The 19,028-nt window shown below is 43.2% G+C and overlaps 1 long non-coding RNA gene across 1 annotated transcript in view; it reads left to right on the top strand.

Annotated features, from left to right (window-relative positions):
* LOC141083956 (uncharacterized) overlaps positions 1-19,028 on the top strand; it is an 80,178-nt gene that overhangs the window by 19,475 nt on the left and 41,675 nt on the right. The window lies entirely within an intron of this gene.

Here is a 19,028-nt window from a genome sequence, read left to right as displayed (position 1 = left end):
ACTCTATTTGGAAACATTACTGGTTTTACTTTTTGCATAACTGTATTAATATTCTAATTTGACAATCTTGCACTTTACAACCATAATGCGGGCTGTTGCAGCATTTTTAGGCCGTGTTACATCCTCCTGACATTTGTTTTTATGTCGTCCTTTTTATACAGGAGGAAATAACATGCTTTAACCAAAAATATGCAAACAAATTATGAGACATTTAATTGTTCTGGCACATCTGTTTAAATTGGCAAATTAGAGGCAAATATACATCACATCGATAATATATTGCTGGTAGCATGAATATCAGCAGTAGTACAAACACAGACCACCTTTGTTTTTGGCAAGTGTATTAGTAGGGAAGGAGGCAGAGGGTGTCATGCATTAGCTGTCACATCTTTTGTCTCATAATAGCAGGATGATTGTACCATTTTCACAGGCTACATCAGCTTGAGTCAGTGTTCTGCTCAGTCCACCTCTTTTGTGCCCGTAAAACATAATGTTGTACACAGGGCCGCCATGAGGGCATTACTGCCCTGACTGGCGTATGAGGCACGGCAGGTAAACCGAGCCCTTAGCGCGGCGCTGCGGGCGGCAGCTAAATGCTATTGACATGTGGGCCCGCCGGCCTGCACGTCAATAGTTAACAGCCGCCAGACAATCGGAGGCTGGCAGCTGACGTCAGCAGCAGCATGCACATTGCCAGCGTCTGACGCCACTGTCAGTCGCCGGCTACAGCGCGCTTCAGCAGCTTGGACGGACGGAGGATTGCCTGCCGCTGGAGCGCGGCCAGGGAAAAACAACTTGTTTTTTTGTTTTTGTTTTTTTTACAGCGGCGATGCGGGGGGCCCGGGGCAGAATGCTGTAACTGGGGCAGAATGCTGTAACTGGGGCAGAATGCTGTAACTGGGGCAGAATGCTGGACATGGGGCAGAATGCTGGACATGGGGCAGAAAGCTGTAACTGGGGCAGAAAGCTGTAACTGGGGCAGAAAGCTGTAACTGGGGCAGAAAGCTGTAACTGGGGCAGAATTTTGGACATGGGGCAAAATGCTGTGACTGAGGCAGAATGCTGGACCTGGGGCAGAATGCTGGACCTGGGGCAGAATGCTGGACCTGGGGCAGAATGCTGTAACTGGAGCAGAATGATGGACTGGGGCAGAATGCTGGACATGGGGCAGAATGCTGTAAGTGGAGCAGAATGCTGGACATGGGGCAAATGCTGTGACTGGGGCAGAATGCTGGACATGGGGCAGAATGCTGCTACTGGGGCAGAATGCTGCTACTGGGGCAGAATGCTGCTACTGGGGCAGAATGCTGGACCTGGGGCAGAATGCTGGACCTGGGGCAGAATGCTGTACATGGGGAAGAATGATGTAACAGGCAGAATGCTGTTACTGGGGCAGAATGCTGTTACTGGGGCAGAATGCTGTAACTGAGGCAGAATGCTGGACCTGGGGCAGAATGCTGGACCTGGGGCAGAATGCTGGACCTGGGGCAGAATGCTGTAACTGGGGCAGAATGCTGGACATGGGGCAGAATGCTGGACATGGGGCAGAATGCTGGACATGGGGCAGAATGCTGTGACTGGGGCAGAATGCTGTGACTGTGGCAGAATGCTGTAACTGTGGCAGAATGCTGTGACTGAGGCAGAATGCTGGACTGGGGCAGAGTGCTGTAACTGGAGCAGAATGCTGGACATGGAGCAGAATGCTGGACATGGGGCAAATGCTGTGACTGGGGCAGAATGCTGGACATGGGGCAGAATGCTGCTACTGGGGCAGAATGCTGCTACTGGGGCAGAATGCTGGACCTGGGGCAGAATGCTGGACCTGGGGCAGAATGCTGTACATGGGGAAGAATGATGTAACAGGCAGAATGCTGTTACTGGGGCAGAATGCTGTTACTGGGGCAGAATGCTGTAACTGAGGCAGAATGCTGGACCTGGGGCAGAATGCTGGACCTGGGGCAGAATGCTGGACCTGGGGCAGAATGCTGTAACTGGGGCAGAATGCTGGACATGGGGCAGAATGCTGGACATGGGGCAGAATGCTGGACATGGGGCAGAATGCTGTGACTGGGGCAGAATGCTGTGACTGTGGCAGAATGCTGTAACTGTGGCAGAATGCTGTGACTGAGGCAGAATGCTGGACTGGGGCAGAGTGCTGTAACTGGAGCAGAATGCTGGACATGGGGCAGAATGCTGGACATGGGGCAGAATGCTGGACATGGGGCAGAATGCTGGACATGGGGCAGAATGCTGGACATGGGGCAGAATGCTGGACTGGGGCAGACTGCTGTAACTAGGGCAGAATGCTGGACATGGGGCAGAATGCTGGACATGGGGCAGACTGCTGTAACTGGGGCAGACTGCTGTAACTGGGGTAGACTACTGTAACTGGGGCAGAATGCTGGACATGGGGCAGAATGCTGGACATGTGGCAGAATGCTGTAACTGGGGCAGAATGCTGTAACTGGGGCAGAATGCTGTAACTGGGGCAGAATGCTGTAACTGGGGCAGAATGCTGGACCGGGGCAGAGTGCTGTAACTGGAGCAGAATGCTGGACATGGGGCAGAATGCTGGACATGTGGCAGAATGCTGTAACTGTGGCAGAATGTTGGACATGGGGCAGAATGTTGGACATGGGGCAAAATGCTGTGACTGGGGCAGAATGCTGTAACTAGGGCAGAATGCTGTAACTAGGGCAGAATGCTGTAACTGGGGCAGAATGCTGTAACTGGGGCAGAATGCTGGACATGGGGCAGAATGTTGGACATGGGGCAGAATGCTGTAACTGGGGCAGAATGTTGGACATGGGGCAAAATGCTGTGACTGGGGCAAAATGCTGTGACGGGCAGAATGCTGTAACTGGGGCAGAATGCTGTAACTGGGGCAGAATGCGTTAACGGGCAGAATGCTGTAACTGGGGCAGAATGCTGTAACTGGGGCAGAATGCTGTAACTGGAGCAGAATGCTGGACATGGGGAAAATGCTGTGACTGGGGCAGAAGGCTGGACTGGGGCAGAAGGCTGCAACTGAGGCAGAATGCTGGACTGGGGCAGAATGCTGGACTGGGGCAGAATGCTGTAACTGGGGTAGAATGCTGGACATGGGGCAGAATGCTGTAACTGGGGCAGAATGCTGGACATGGGGCAGAATGCTGGACATGGGGCAGAATGCTGGAGACTGGGGCAGAATGCTGGAGACTGGGGCAGAATGCTGGAGACTGGGGCAGAATGCTGGAGACTGGGGCAGAATGCAAGACACTGGGCAGAATGGAGATACGGGGCATGACTGGAGACAGATGGGGCAGGGTTGGAGACAGATCGCACAGGATCATGGGGTAGGATGGATACGATGGAGATCACATGGGGAAGAATGGATACTCATGAGGACGGGATGGGAGAATATATGGCAAAAGCCAGGAATGAGACACACGGGGGTCAGGATGGGGGATACTATTACCATAGGGGCTAATTAAGGGATATTATTACTGCAGTGATGTATTTAATTTTTTGAGGATACTGTTTTAAATGGGGGGTGGTCCTGTTACTGTGCAGAGCGACACTGTTGCCATTTTTTCTTCATGTGGTGTAATGTAGAAGTTGGGAAAAAATAAGTAATGTGTTCTGCAAGCGTAGCTCTAGATAACTGTGTTATTTCCTGCAGAGACTAGCCCTGGCTGGAAGAAGTGATGGCGATCTGTGCTGGATGAATGAAAAGCAATGATGAAGGACTTCACCTAGAGACGTCACTGGTGAGTTAGTGTGTTACCTATGCACTGACACTATACATTGTATACTATATACAGAGGTCCTGTGTATAATGTCACCAGTGACCAATGTGTTACCTGTACATTATATACAGAGCTCCTTTATATAATGTCATTGATCACTGTATTACCTGTACACAGACACTGCATACTAAATACAGATCTCCTGTGTATAATGCCACGTATGGTGATAGTATTATGCTTTTTTATTAATGATCAGCATTGTAGCATTCAGTCACCATGTGGTGGTAATATGTGGTCTGGGCATGGTGCGGTGGTATTTGTCCCTTGTATGTGCTATTATTTGGTCACTTTGTGGTGGTAATATGTGGTCTAGTCATGGTGCGCTGGTATTTGTTCCTTGTATGTGATATTATTCGGTCACTATGGTAGTAAGATGTGGTCTGGTCATAGTGTGGCGGTATTTGTTCCTTGTATGTGGTATTATAGGTCACTCTGTGGTGGTAATATGTGGTCTGGACATGGTGTAGCGGTATTTGTTCCTTGTATGTGATATTATTGGTCATTTTAAAAATTGAAAAATAAATAAAAATATACCTAAATTGTATTGCATATTTTAACAAATATTTAATAGGTTACAGTAGAGTAGAGCCTGGCCAAAAGTGTCTACCCTGTTATGGTGGCGGCTTAAAAAAATCTTTTGTCCAAACCAAAAGCTGCCTGCTATATGTGTGATCTGGTGATGGGAACTGTTAATGTGTGATAGGTGAGAAGTGGAGTTTTTCCAAGAGAGAGCGGTGGGACTGTGGACAGTTTAAGGGGTGGAGCCTGGGTGGAGTTTCAAGGGGGCCCCGAAAATTTTGCCAGTATGGGGCCCCAAAATTCCTAGTGGCAGCCCTGGTTGCAAAATAGAGAAATATTCATTCAATCAATGACACTTGATTCTGTACCGACCCTTAATCCCTAAACTGAAATATCCCCGTGGACAAAGGAAGATACTACACCCAACCAACTTCTTACAGTTGATATATTGGAAGAGATGAACAGTTAGTTCTTGTACTTGAATGACATGGTGCCGGAGGAGAAGGAGGACACGCTTCTAATGCCAAATTGTGTTGCTGGCTCTTTGAGCCATTGTGGTAGGGGCAGTGTCAATGGGAGTAGCACTCAGAGCCAGGGCAAATTTTGAAATGCTAATCAGGTGGGAGTTTGAGGGCATGGGAGAGAGGTAGACGCTCTATCCAGTTGCCACCAACTGATTTCCATAATGTTCTTCCTTTACCTCCATTGCAATGTCAGTTAATTTTTTATGTGTCCAAGAAACATGCATTCTGTCATCAGTATGTGTGGAAATTTAATGCTAACATGTCCGAGTTCACCAAAATTCATGTCAACTGTAGGGATTGGATTGTCTTTTGTAAAATAATCAGCCTCAATGGAAAATACCTAGGTGCAATTATTTATTGAAAAAAGCTACGTTTGGGCACAAAATGCTATTTTTTTCCACATCAAATTTTCATATTCCATGTATTCATTTCTAGATACAACTCATAACTATCACAGATGTGTCAGAGGCTGCAGACAGTCACTCTGCAACTGACTGCAGAAGGTCTCAGCAATTTGCTTTGCAGATTTCTTCCTGGGCCTTCTGACTTTAGGATCCAGTGGCAACCTTCCCCAGCTCTAGTTGACACACCTGGACCGGGGTGTATATAACTCTCAGCTTGCTGCTGGAAGGTTCGATTGATATTTCTATTTGCGGTTCTCTGTTGCGGCTTGAAGCGATAGCAGTCAGCTATCTTCCTCTCTGGTGTTTGGAGGACATCCTTGTTTCTCTCTAAGTCTACTCAAGCTATGTGTTCCCAATTTTTTATGGATCCCATCTGTCTTTAGTGGTAGTGGGGAATTGACTAGCTCCTTTCCTGTCCTTTTCATTGCAAGGCTTATCGCCAGGGTCAGGCAGGGATTAGGCATCCTGCTCAGCGATAGGTACGGAACCTATATAGGAACTATAGGGCAGATAGGGTGATGTTAAATCTGTCTAGGGGTCTCCACTCCCCCCTTCCCTAGTGTTTGGTTCCATTTCCTTTATCCCATCTTGTTGCACTTTCCTACACTTTGTGTGACAATAACTCTCACCTTCGTTCTAATTTTTGGTGAAATTAAATTTTATAGCACAAGATTGGACCTCTTCACAGGGCAGGACACAAAGGGCAACATTGTTGTAAATTGTCAAACAAAAATAATAGAAATTCTGTCTAGAAATAGTTGTTTTTTTGTGACAGGTGAATTTGTGTATAAGCAGAATAAACTGTGTTCCTTGCTCAGTGAAGCTAGCTTTTGCAGAAGGAAGTGTTGCCGAATGCATATTGGACCATTCTCCCGCATGTTCCAACACTACATCTACAGCAAGTGACCAAGGCAGCAGCACCAATTATAATACATATGGTGGTGCTTTACAGTTTATAAATCATTCAGAATTGTTCATGTTTTGGCATGAATTTGATCTAAAACTACAGTTTGGGCCATTTATATGGATACACCTAAATAAAATGAGGATGGTTGGTGATATAAACTTCCTGTTTGTGGCACATTAGTATATGGGAGGGGGAAAGTTTTCAAGATGGGTGGTGACCATGGTGGCCATTTTGAAGTTGGACATTTTGGATCCAGTTCACAGAAAAAAACCTATACAGTAAATTTAAAAAAAGCTACAAAATTTATTATAGCATTAAAAAACACTAAATAACTAATCACTATATCAATAATGCATCATAACACCACCAAAAAGAGAGAAAACACCATAGGGGGGTGCCTGCCCCTACGCTGACCTACTTGCCACTACCTACCAGTGGAGGTTGGAGCCCAAAGACCTGCGCATTGGCCCCCCCCGCTCCTCCGCAGCTCTCCCTGCTCACCCTATAGGACCCTTTGATGACAGGGGTGTGGAAAAGGTTTGAACAAGTAGGTGAGAAAGTATAAGAGGTATCTATGTAACCTTTCACATAAATGGAATCATGTACATCAGTGTTAGCGTCTTAGTAGTTCTTGATGCTAAATCTATATGATCTCCTTTCTACATAGTTCTTCTTAGTCCTGAGATTCTAATAGCTACTCTAGACAGATTACTTTCGATGCTAATATCTAGATAATAGCAAGTGCTAATAGTATAGCTCCTAGTAATAGAGATTGATCTTCCATATCAAAGCTGTTCTCAAAAAATAAGATGTCATGTTTGTGTGTGTGTAGCCCATTCACTATCTCCATCTAACCCCCACCCCCTGAAGATGGCTGGACCGTCATTGTAAATACATCATTGTAAATACAAATCTGTGCTTTGTATCTCCCCCACCTCATTGTAGATTGTAAGCTCCACGAGCAGGGTCGTCTTATTTTGCTTTAATCATTGTATTGTTAACGTTGTTACTTATGACTGTTGTGTTTGAAACTGTTCAACTGTAAAGCGCTGCGGAATATGTTGGCGCTATATAAATAAAGATTATTATTATTAAGATAACCTCCTGGGACCATATAATTAGAGGTTTAACAATCCCTAATAGGTTTCTGTGAGAAAGAAAGGAGTCTATAGAGATCGTGGGCCAGTTGAATGGCCACCAAGGTCTCCCGATCTGACCCCCTTAGACTTTTATCTTTGGGGTCATCTGAAGAAAATTGTCTATGCTGTGAAGATACAAGATGTGCAGCATCTGAAACAACGGATACTGGAAGGCTGTGCTAGCATTTCTTCTGTGGTGTTGCGATCAGTGTGTCAAGAGTGGGATAAGAGGGTTGCATTGACAATCCAACACAATGGGCAGCACTTTGAACACATTTTATAAGTGATCATAAACTTGTAAATAACTCATGAAAGAATAAAGTTATATTAAAACCAAGCACACCATTGTTTTTCTTGTGAAATTCTTAATAAATTTGGTGCGTCATATGACCCTCTTCCCATTGAAAAAAATAAATTTGGATCCAAAATGTCCGACTTCAAAATGGCCACCATGGTCACCACCCATCTTGAAAACTTTCCCCCCACCCATATATTAATGTGCCACAAACAGGAAATTAATATCACCAACCATTCCCATTTTATTTAGGTGTATCCATATAAATGACCCACCCTGTACATTACATTTTAACACAAGTCCTTAAAGTAGATAAGAACAACGAAATCAAACAAGTGAGTAATGAGCAAAATATTAGACTTTGTCAGATTTTTAAAAAAGAAAAATGATCCAATATCACATGTCTGTGATAAAATTATGTGAATCTTGGATTTAAGCATCTGATGTTACTCCCTTGTGCTGCAATAACTGCATCTAAATACTTGTGGCAATTGATGATTGGTTCTGCACATCGACTTGAAGAAATTTGAACCCATTATTCTCTACAAAACAGCTTCAACCCTGTTATGTTGACTGTTTTTCACCCATGAGTTGCTTATTTCAGAACTTTCCATAACGTTTCTATAGGATTAAGATCAAGACTTTGACTTGACCATTCAAAAACTTTAACTTTATTTTTCTTTAATTATTCTATTTTAGAACAATTCATACGCTTTTGGTTGCTGTATTGCATGACCAACATTCCCTCGAGGTTCAGCTAAAGGATAAATTCCTCACATTTTCCTTTAGAATTTTCTGCTAATATTCAAAATTCAATGTTTCACCAATGATGGCAAGCCATCCTGACAGAGATGCAGCAAAATAGGTTCAAACCATGATGCTACCACCACTGTGTTCCATAGATAGTACAAATTTTTTATGCTGTGTTGCAGTGTTTTTCTTTCTCCAAACATAGCATTTCTAATTTATACCAAAAAGCTTTATTTTGGTTTTATCTGTCCATAAAACATTATTCCAATAGCCTTCTGGCTTGTGCAAGTGATCTGTAATAAACTACAGTTGGCTAATAATGTTCTTTTTGGAGAGTAGTGGTTTTCACCTTGCAATCCTGCATGCACAGCATTATTGTTCAGCATCTGTCTGGTGGTAAGGCTTTTATTTGGCTAAAGGTTACCTTGAGTTTCTTTGTGATCTTGTGGACTATTACTACACCAAAACTCCTCAGTCCACAAACAGCCAAAAGAAGCATAAAATTAACAAGAACACTTAAAGAAATGTTGTGATTTCTAAATAAAGGGGAAATCCTACAGAAAAAAAGAAGTGCTACGCCCAATTAAAATATATAATTTTAATAATAATTAAAAAAGTGAAAACATACACAGCAAAATTAGTGGAGATGAAAAACAGAGATAGCTGCTGATGTGATATCAAAAATGATGACTCCAAATATAAATATAACACCAGGATTATACCAATAATTCAATTGTAAAGTCCAATCAAATAAATACATATACTCAAGTGAAATTTTTTTTATAAAAATGGACTAATACATAATAAATAGGTAGAATACTAATGCACAACCATGATTACAAAGGGAATTTCATCATAAAATAAAAGGTATATATGCAAATATGCAGAAAAAAGTGTTTGCAATATTGCGCTAAAAAGTAAATAACATCTTAAACAAATGAAGTGAAAAAACCAGCACAAAAAATGGCCAAAACATATCAAAAGATAATACTAAATAATCAACTGCTGGACCCCAAGTGAGTACTTAGAAAGAATAATAAAGTGCTAGTGCTGTGCTAAAAAGCATCACCATCAATTAATGTAACAACTGGACATCATATCTGCATGAAGTGCATAAGGTGCAAGTGCACACAAACCTGTAAGATAATCACTGCCCGACAGCCAGGAACCCCGGATGCGCATTTCACGTATTGCTTCTTCAACAGGGGAAGGTGCCTGGCTGTCGGGCAGTGATTATTTCGGTTTAACAATGTGCTGTTTGAATCCAAGACCACTGAATTTATTATTAAATATCTCTTTTTCTATGTTCTATATTTTGCGAGTTCTACTATTTCTCTGTGACCATGTTTTTAGATGTTTTTAAGTGTTGTCTATTTTTTGCTTTCTAGATTTAGAATCCAATCATTAGTGAGGCCAGTTCTGATGGATTAATATAGAAGATTTTTCTACAGATACAAGGAGGAGCAAGGGGATGCAAATCTATTTTTGAGGGAATTTCTTGTACTAACATACAATGTACACCTGTTATACAGTGTGTCCATAAAGTCATGGTGCACTTTTGACCAGTCACTGGAAAGCAACAAAAGACGATAGAAATGTGAAATCTGCTCCAAATAAAAGGAAAACCCTCCCAGTTTCATACCTATTCAGTGCAGTCCGATGTGGGCTCCATTTGTTGCCCTACACACATCCAAATGATAGAGAAGTTCTTGCCTCATACGGTTAAGGGCGTCTGGTGTAACAGAGTGAATAACGTCTGTGATTCTCTGTTTTAAGTGATTCATGTCGTTGATACGTTCAGTGTACACATGTTGCTTCACCTAACCCCATACAGTAACTGGGAGAGTTTTACTTTTATTTAGAGCAGATGTCACATTTCTATCATCTTTTGTTGCTTTCCTGTAACTAGTCAACAGCGCACAATGACTTTACAGACATGTATTACCCGGTGTCACATGTTCACTTAATATTGCGATCACATATACTGTATATTGTGCATATTGCACCTTAATTTTGCACTTTGTCACTTTACATGTGCGTGGGATCAAAATGTTCTCATGTATGTTTTCATTTATTTGATTAATAAATAAATAAGGGAAAAGTAGAAATAAGCAATAGAAATAAGAATTTTTTTTTAAATTTTTTTCTTCATACTTTGGCTTTACACATAGGCTTGGTGATATGTACATATGTGTCAGGTTGGATATTTTTGTGCAGAAAGGACAACGGCTGTTTCGCGTAACAATGCTTTATATGGGCAAGGTTGACCCATTGAAGCATTGTTAAAGCAAAATGGCTGTTGTCCTTTCTGCGTCTCCCAGCATGTCTCTCTAGCTTTCATGCCTTGCTTTTGTCCATGACCCGAAGCATGGAATAAAGGACTATTACACTTTTTTTCGAATTGGTGAGTGCCGCATATTCCTTTTATCTCTATAAGTTATGTATACTTCAATGTTGAGCACCTAGCACTGTTCAATGAACCACACCAGCTCTCTGGCTATGGGTCTATCATTCCTCTACAGGACCATCATCGTTTGCTAGTGGTGTTCATTTTTCTATAGACCCTAAGAATTATAGATTCCCAAACTAAGCCATGCTGATCGTGCATGTGCCTGTTTATGCATTATGCATATAGTTGTCAAATCATTGCAATTTTTGCCTCTACTGAGTTTTTTCTTGCAAATTTGACAAATAACGTGAGTTGGATCATCCTTTGTGTCAAGTATAGCGGGGCACTACCACAAGGTGCACAAGTAAGTTACCCAGACCCAAGTGAATAATAATAAAGTAACTTGGCACTCAACTGAATTGTCCTTTTTAAGTGAAGTTTTTATTTATGTGCAGTCCTACAAAAAGACATTTCGGCCTACACTTGGCCTTCGTCAGTCCGACTGCTGTCTATATAGTATGAACACACGTATGTCCACGACCAAAATAATTTTTTTGTAAGTTCCTGCTTCCAAATATGGTGTAGGCATATAGCAGGCTTCCAGCTACCCTTAAGGTGTGCTGTGCTGGTAATTCAATTAGAGGCAATATATTCCATAAGGAAATGAGGAGAGGTTCCCGCTGGATTGCTGAAGCAATTTTCCTGTAGAAGATGTCTGTACTGAGACCGGTGTAAAAATATACCTGTAGAAAATGTCTGTACTGAGACCGGTAGCAAAAGGCCCGTATGGGGCATATAATAGTAGCTTGCAGGTGTGCAGTTGAGACCGGCAACCTAAGGCTAATATGAGGCTTATAGAAGTAGGTTGCAAGTGTGCAGGACTGAATGCAGTATCCACCGCCATTTTGTCCATGACCCGAAGCATAGAATAAAGGACTATTACACTTTTTTTCGAATTGGTGAGTGCCGCATATTTCTTTTATCTCTATAAGTTATGTATACTTCAATGTTGAGTACCTAACACCGTTCATTGAACCACACCAGCTCTCTGGCTATGGGTCTATCATTCCTCTACAGGACCATCATCGTTTGCTAGTGGTGTTCATTTTTCTATAAACCCTAAGAATCATAGATTCCCAAACTAAGCCATGTTGATCGTGCATGTGCCTGTTTATGCATATAGTTGTCAAATTATTGCAGTTTTTGCCTCTACTGAGTTTTTTCTTGCAAATTTGACAAATAACGTGAGTTGGATCATCCTTTGTGGTCCCAAAAAAGGCACAGGCTAGGCAACCTTTGCCGCCCCTGTGAACTGCACATTCGTGACCAGTGCTGTAGTGTACACAGCCAGAGTTGTGGCTGAGGATGCAATGCTTGTTGTGGTTACATTACTTTGTGTCCATGCGGGAAGCCGCAACGTAACCTCCTAATCTTCCTCCTAATCCACCTCCTCTGCTGAGCTACTCAGTTGTGTACCTCTGGGTTCACACCAAGTGAAATCTACAACTTCATAGTTATCCTTTCTGTTTTCACACTCCTCACCCTGAGAGACACCCTCCTCCTCTTCCTGCCCTGAACCACATTACAGTTCACGTGTGCCTCTGGTATCCAAGTATCATCAGGATCACCTCCTCCCCCCAGTGGTAACACCTGGTGACGAGGGTCTGCATTCTGCTGGGACTCTACTTCATCTGTCCCCTGATCTAACATGAAAAATTCTGGGCATTGATGCAGATGGTTTCCTCCTCTGGATTCTGTGAATCTTTGGTGCCGAACTCTGATGTCCATGGAATAGAATGTGTGAACAGCTCTGCAGAATAGCCCATCTGTGGTTCCCCACAGTCAGTTAGGCATTTGGAAATTTGTGACATGGGGGAAACAAGGGTGATTGGGGTGGCACCTCTGAGGATTGTACTGTGTGTGAGTTTAAGGTGGAGGAAGAGGAGGAGAGGCCACTTGATGCAGCGTTTGTCATATACTGGAGCACATGCTCTTTCTGAGGCTCATCTACAAGGCGTACCACTGTGCCGCTACCAAAGAAAGGGAGTCGAGTGGGCCATCCAGTAACAGATGTTGTCAGTGGTCTTTGGATATGATGAGACGGTGTTTGTTCAGCTGAGCTTTCTTTAACATTAACACCTTACCTACATACACATCGAACACCAAGCCTATTCCCCCTTCCATCACAACATCACAACCTCGCTTCTTCCCACTCATGTTGTATATACCCTTCCCCTCTTGTAACCTGCTGTTTTACAACCTTAGGCCCACACCTGTCAGTCACCTGTGACTAAATGAACAATCACTATTTATTTTCTTAGAATGTGTGCCTGAACAACACTGTTATACCTAAACCTAACGATTTTTAAGAGGAAATGTGGCTTTCTGATTTCTCACTGCAACACAGTTTTGTAAAAAATGATTTGGATTAGCACATAGGCCTCCTTTGCTGAACCCCAATATTAGGCCTAATTATTTTTAAGTGGAAATGTGGCCTACTGAATTCTCACTGCAACACAGTTTTATCACAAATGATTTGGATTAGAAAATCGGGCCTCCTGGCTGAACCCCAATATTAGACTTAACGATTTTTAAGTGGAAATGTGGCCTTCTGATTTCTTACTGCAATACAGTTTTATCACAAATGATTTGGATTAGCAAATTGGGCCTTCTGGCTGAACTACAATATTAGGCCTAATGATTTTTAAGTGGAAATGTGGCCTTCTGATTTCTCACTGCAACAGTTTTATCACAAATTATTTAGATTAGCACATTGGGACTCCTGGCTGGACTCCAATATTAGGACTAAGGATTTTTAAGTGGAAATATGGCCTTTTGATTTCTCACGGCAACACAGTTTTATCACAAGTGATTTGGATTAGCACATTGGGTCTCCTAGCTTAACCCCAATATTAGGCCAAACGATTTTTAAGAGGAAATGTGGCCTTCTGATTTCTCACTGCAACACAGTTTTATCATAATCTATTTGGATTAGCTCATTGGGTCTCCTGGCTGAACCCCAATATTAGGTCTAGCGATGTTTAAGTGGAAATCTGGCCTTCTGATTTCTCACTAAAATACAGTTTTATCACAAACAATTTGGATTAGGACATTGGGCCTCCTGGTTGAACTCCAATATTAGCCCTAATGATTTTTAAGTGGAAATCTGGCCTTCTGATTTCCCACTGCAACACAGTTTTAGCATAAACAATTTTGATTATCAAATGGGGTCTCCTGAGGCAGCAACACAGTTTTAGCACGATCTAGTTAGACGCTGGAAGATTGATTTCACACAAGACAGTTTCCTATCTAGCTAACTGACAAGTTCACTTTCAGCAGCAACAACACTAGCAGAAGCGGCACTGCACTGTGACACTGATAATATGGCGCCAGTGTGGGGAGGAGGACTCCCAGACAGTGACCGGGCAGGTACCCAGGGGACCGCCATCAGGGTTCCTGAGAGAACAATACTGGGAGGACAGTAAAGGGAGAGACGTCTGAAGTTGTCAGGGAAACAGGGGGCAGGGCAAGGATAAAAGGAGCAGGGGGCGGGCTGAAGTGGCAGTTGGGAGAGAGTGTGACAGGAGGCAGGAAGCCGGGCGACTTGGAGGGACACCGACAGGAGCCTGTGAGGAGGATACTGCACACTCACTGACAAGGGAGACGTGAGAGACTTTTACCGGAGGCCGCTTCCTGCCCCCGTTTGCAGAAAGCCACGCCCACCGCCCCCGCCTTGGTGAGACAGATCCCTTACCTCAGGTCGCGGCTGTGATGACACGTAAAGCGGCCACAGAGGCCTGGACACTGCCCCCCGGCCTTCTCCCACCGCGGCGACCCTGTCATCACCGGCCTCAGGGGACACCACCTTGTCCTAGGCGACATTAGAGGCCCATTTCCCGGCTGTGGAGGGACTCTTATCAGAGGACAGCTACTGGTCAGTTGGGAACTGCGTCATTACCGCACTCCACTGTCATTGTTTCTTCAAGGGCCTGTTGCGCCCCACCGTCATTGTATCTTCAGAGCCTGTCGCACCCCACCATCATCATTTCTTCAGGGCCTGTTGCACCCCACTGTCATCGTTTCTTCAAGGGCCTGTCGCACCCCACCATCATTGTTTCTTCAGGGCCTGTTGCGCCCCACCGGCATCGTTTCTTCAGGGCCTGTTGCGCCCCACCGGCATCGTTTCTTTAGAGCCGGTTGTGCCCCATCGGCATCGTTTCTTCAGGGCCTGTTGTACCCCACCGGCATCGTTTCTTCAGGGCCTGTTGCGCCCCAGCGGCATCGTTTCTTCAGGGCCTGTTGCGCCCCACCGACACCGTTTCTTCAGGGCCTGTTTCGCCCCACCGGCATCGTTTCTTCAAGGGCCTGTCAAGCCCAAATCTCCCCGGGATATCGAGGCGTCAAGACAGCCGCACCAATGATCTCTAAGCGGCCGCATCTGCGATCCCGAGTCACGCAAGGAAGGATAAGTGGACTATATCCATAATTACCATAGTTTGGCCACGTTCCGGCTTTCTATACCCAGACTAGCCGGGGTACTCCCAGTTTCCTTAAGAAAGTATTGTTTATTTTATTGAGTCACTGCGAGGACAGATTTGTGTTTACCCCTCGTCTGCCTGTTCAGCATAGCCCTAGTGGTCCAATTTATAAAAGTTGATTATACAAATTATACCCTGTCTCGTGTCTCGTCACTGCATCCTAAGAATCTGCTGGTCACTACACCAGCAAGATAAGATGTCCGCTTTTTATATGGACAGGGACATGTAATTTTGACAGCCAATCACAGAAGACCTTGTGTCATGAGGTTGTGAATGGCTTCTGCTCCCTGATTGACTGCTGGAATATACGCACATTAATTTATTAAAGGACAAAAATTACACTCTGCAGATCCTCTGACCTAGATACACCCCCTCCCCTCATCAAACACTTCCCATGCCCTCTGCTCTTCATACAGTACCACTATCCTAGCCAAAGTCATAACAAAAGCATTAGCGGAAAAGCAATGATTTATCATGAATCTGAATGTGCTATGTTCATGTCAAATTTCAGATTGGCTAACGTTTTCTGAACAGGTTCGCTCACCTCTAGTCATATACAGTATATGTAGCATGTAAACTGTCTTCAGTGCATTGTTAATGACGCCATGTGCATCGATAACATGTTTTGTTCATTAGAAACTGTGGTCTAATCATGTGGAAAAAGCTGTTTATCTAGTTATATCGTACTTACTCATTTAGTCATAGGGTTGTGCTTCATTAGGTTCTGTCATGATTTGTCAGCACCCACACAATTTGAATGATATTCCCGGGGTTGTGCCGTCATCACTTATATGTGATTTTAAAATCCTGTGCTTATGCAGTGTATCATGGAGCCGCGCTTGTGCAGTGTCGGTCTGGAAGCTGCACGTGCGACGTGACAAGTAAATCCCCGCACATGCACACTGAAGCTGTGTTTAGTACCCAGCTTCCCTGACTGTGCAGGCGGAGCCACTTATCACGGCACATGCTTGGCTCCCCGATCGACACTGTGCAAGCGTGGCTCTATGATGCAGGTTTTTCGAATCGTATTTGAGTGACATCAGTGCAACCGTGGGAACATCATTCACATTGCTTGGGCGGCGACAACCATGACTGAACCCAATGAAGCACACCACTATGACTAAATGAGCAGGTACAATCTAACTATATAAAGTTCTTTTTCCACATGATTAGGCCACCATTTTTAATGATAAAAATGTGTTAGTGATGTACATTGCATCACTAACCATGCACTAGGGACAGTTCACATTCTAAAAAGAACAGGTTCCCTTTAAATGAAAAGTATATTGATGAGTAAAAGGGTAGTAATGTTTTGAACTTTTGACTTTCAGGCTCCATATCTCAACATCCAGTACTGCTTCAAACTTGAAACTACTATCATTTTATAGACAATCATCTTAGCTATCTTTTACATAAATTTGACTTGCAACTATTTAGCATATGATTAGTTATGCAGATTTTTGTCATGTCACTGCATTGTTACCGTTTTGCTTCTAATCTAAATTTTATTTTTATTATTATGTTTGTATTTTGTAAATCCACCTTTGGCTTTCAACACTGCCTGAATCCTTTCAGGCTTGCTCTGGATCAGATTCAAGCATATCGCAACTGAAATCTGATCCCAGGTCACATCTACACATTTCCAAAGTTGGTGCTTATTAGTCGTCGACTCACTTGGGCATGTATACAGCTTTTTCTTCAATTTTACCAACAAGTGTTCAATTGGGTTGAAGTCTAGGGACTGTGGGGGCCAATCCAGCACCTCTACTTCATTGTCATTGAACTAACTCTTCACCAAACACGACGTATGATTTGAGTCGTTGTCCTGCTGGAATGCTATGTCGTTCTTTTCATAGTCATAGTACTCGAGTGTATGAAGTAACTCATTTTGTATAATACTCACATATAGCTCAGCTTTGAGATCTCCATTTATCCTAGTCAAGTATCCAATGACTTTGGCTGTGAAACAACACCATATCATTAGCCTTCCTCCACCAAACTTGACAGTTCCTTCAATTTCTTGATCCATTGTTCCCTTTTTCCCTTGTTTCTCCAAAATCCATTTGCACCCTTCAGAGACTTCTGTTATGATTGCACAAGGCCATGCACACAGGTAGTGTACAAACCAGGGGGACAAATACCTGAACCTGACAGAACCTTGTTTAAACTGGTAAAAGCCCTGATCTGTACCTAACTAACCATGGATGTTGGCACCCTAATATAATGCAATGGCGCCCCCACTCGATGGCAGCTTACTCTGAATTTTCCTAACAGCTCATAGTATAGCTATGCTTGTGCAGCATATCACTCGGAAAAATAAGCTATAGATTAAAAACTGAAACTGACTCTGTCAATTCCTGTACAGACTAGATATCCTGACTCTGCAGTCCCTAGTGGTACCTGCGGGTGCAGATATAGACCTAAACACGGACTAGGAGATGGCAACTCTGGCCTTAACTGCCTAATAGGTGAACAAGTTGCTTCACATTCCTCTTAAAGATTTGGCGGGCAGAGCAGAGTGTGAATTACTTAGAAGAAGAGAAATGTGCACTGCTGAACAAAGGAAACATCCCAGAATGAGTAAAGAAAATAACGAAATACCAACCAAAGAACAAGACAAGTACTGTCAACAAATATACTCCCTACTTCCTAATGACAAACAGAAGACATGTGCAAAGCACAGCAAAAAAACAGCAAACCAAAAATCGTTAGCTGGAATCTCACAGACTGGCTCCAAATGTCAATAGAATGTCAGAACATCTAAATGAATTTGTCACCAGCAGGAAAACCAGTAGGGGGACATAATATAAAGCTGAACCCAAAAGATTATAGGCACACAAATGAAAACACCTGTTTAAAGCTAAGTATACTGTAACCAAAAAAATCAAAACCCAATCACCCAGAGAAAAGGTATGTCTCCTGTTGCTTGGCAGGAAAAGAAGCTGATCACAGATTCAAGAAATCTAATCCAGGAGCATGACAACTAGTCTATTAACTTCTGTCTCATTGCTCCAAATCACCCATTTCTAATGTTCTACTGTCTACTTTTTGCACTATTTTGCAAACTCAAGCCGACTCTTCTGATGACGATATTGAAGTCGAGGCTTCTTCACCTTTTTTCGAGCAACCATTCCAGACTTTTGTAATGTGTGCCGCACGGTGTTTGTATGGACGTCTGTGATTTCCTTATTTTGAACCATACAAGCCACCTCCACTGCCATATTTGAAGCACCAAAACTGATAGACCTTGTGATGAGCCAACCTGGCCGTCCACCTCTTGGTTTTTGAATGGATGGACAGACTTCATTTTGTATTCTTCCAAATGTCACGGCACTCACATGATGCAGTTTAGCAATTTTCTTGGCTGAGAGACAGCTATCGATGAGCTGGATGATGCAATTTTTCTTTTCTTGGGAAATCCTCTTCATGGCTGCTCCTTGATTCGAACCAGTGTTCTTTCACTTGGGAATCAACCTAATAACACACTGAGCTATTAGGGAATTAGAAAATAGGTTCTGACAAGGAAGACAAGAATCTGCATAACTATTCATATTCTAAATGTCAAATTTATGTATGAGATAGCAAAGATGATTGTATTTAAAATGACGGTCTCACGTTCAAAGCAGTAGTGGATGGTGAGATATGAAGTGTGAAAGTCAAAATTTCAAAACATTACTACCCCTTTGCTCGTCAGTGTATGTATGGCCTTTTCATGGTGGTATGACTTGTAATCTGACACATTGCATTTTAAGAAATGTAGGCATAAGAAAGTGGT

The sequence above is a fragment of the Dendrobates tinctorius genome, unplaced genomic scaffold (assembly GCF_039654945.1).
Source record: "Dendrobates tinctorius isolate UK_male_01 unplaced genomic scaffold, ASM3965494v1 ptg000022l, whole genome shotgun sequence".
NCBI lineage: Eukaryota > Metazoa > Chordata > Amphibia > Anura > Dendrobatidae > Dendrobates > Dendrobates tinctorius.
This window is presented reverse-complemented; position numbering and strand designations above follow the sequence as displayed.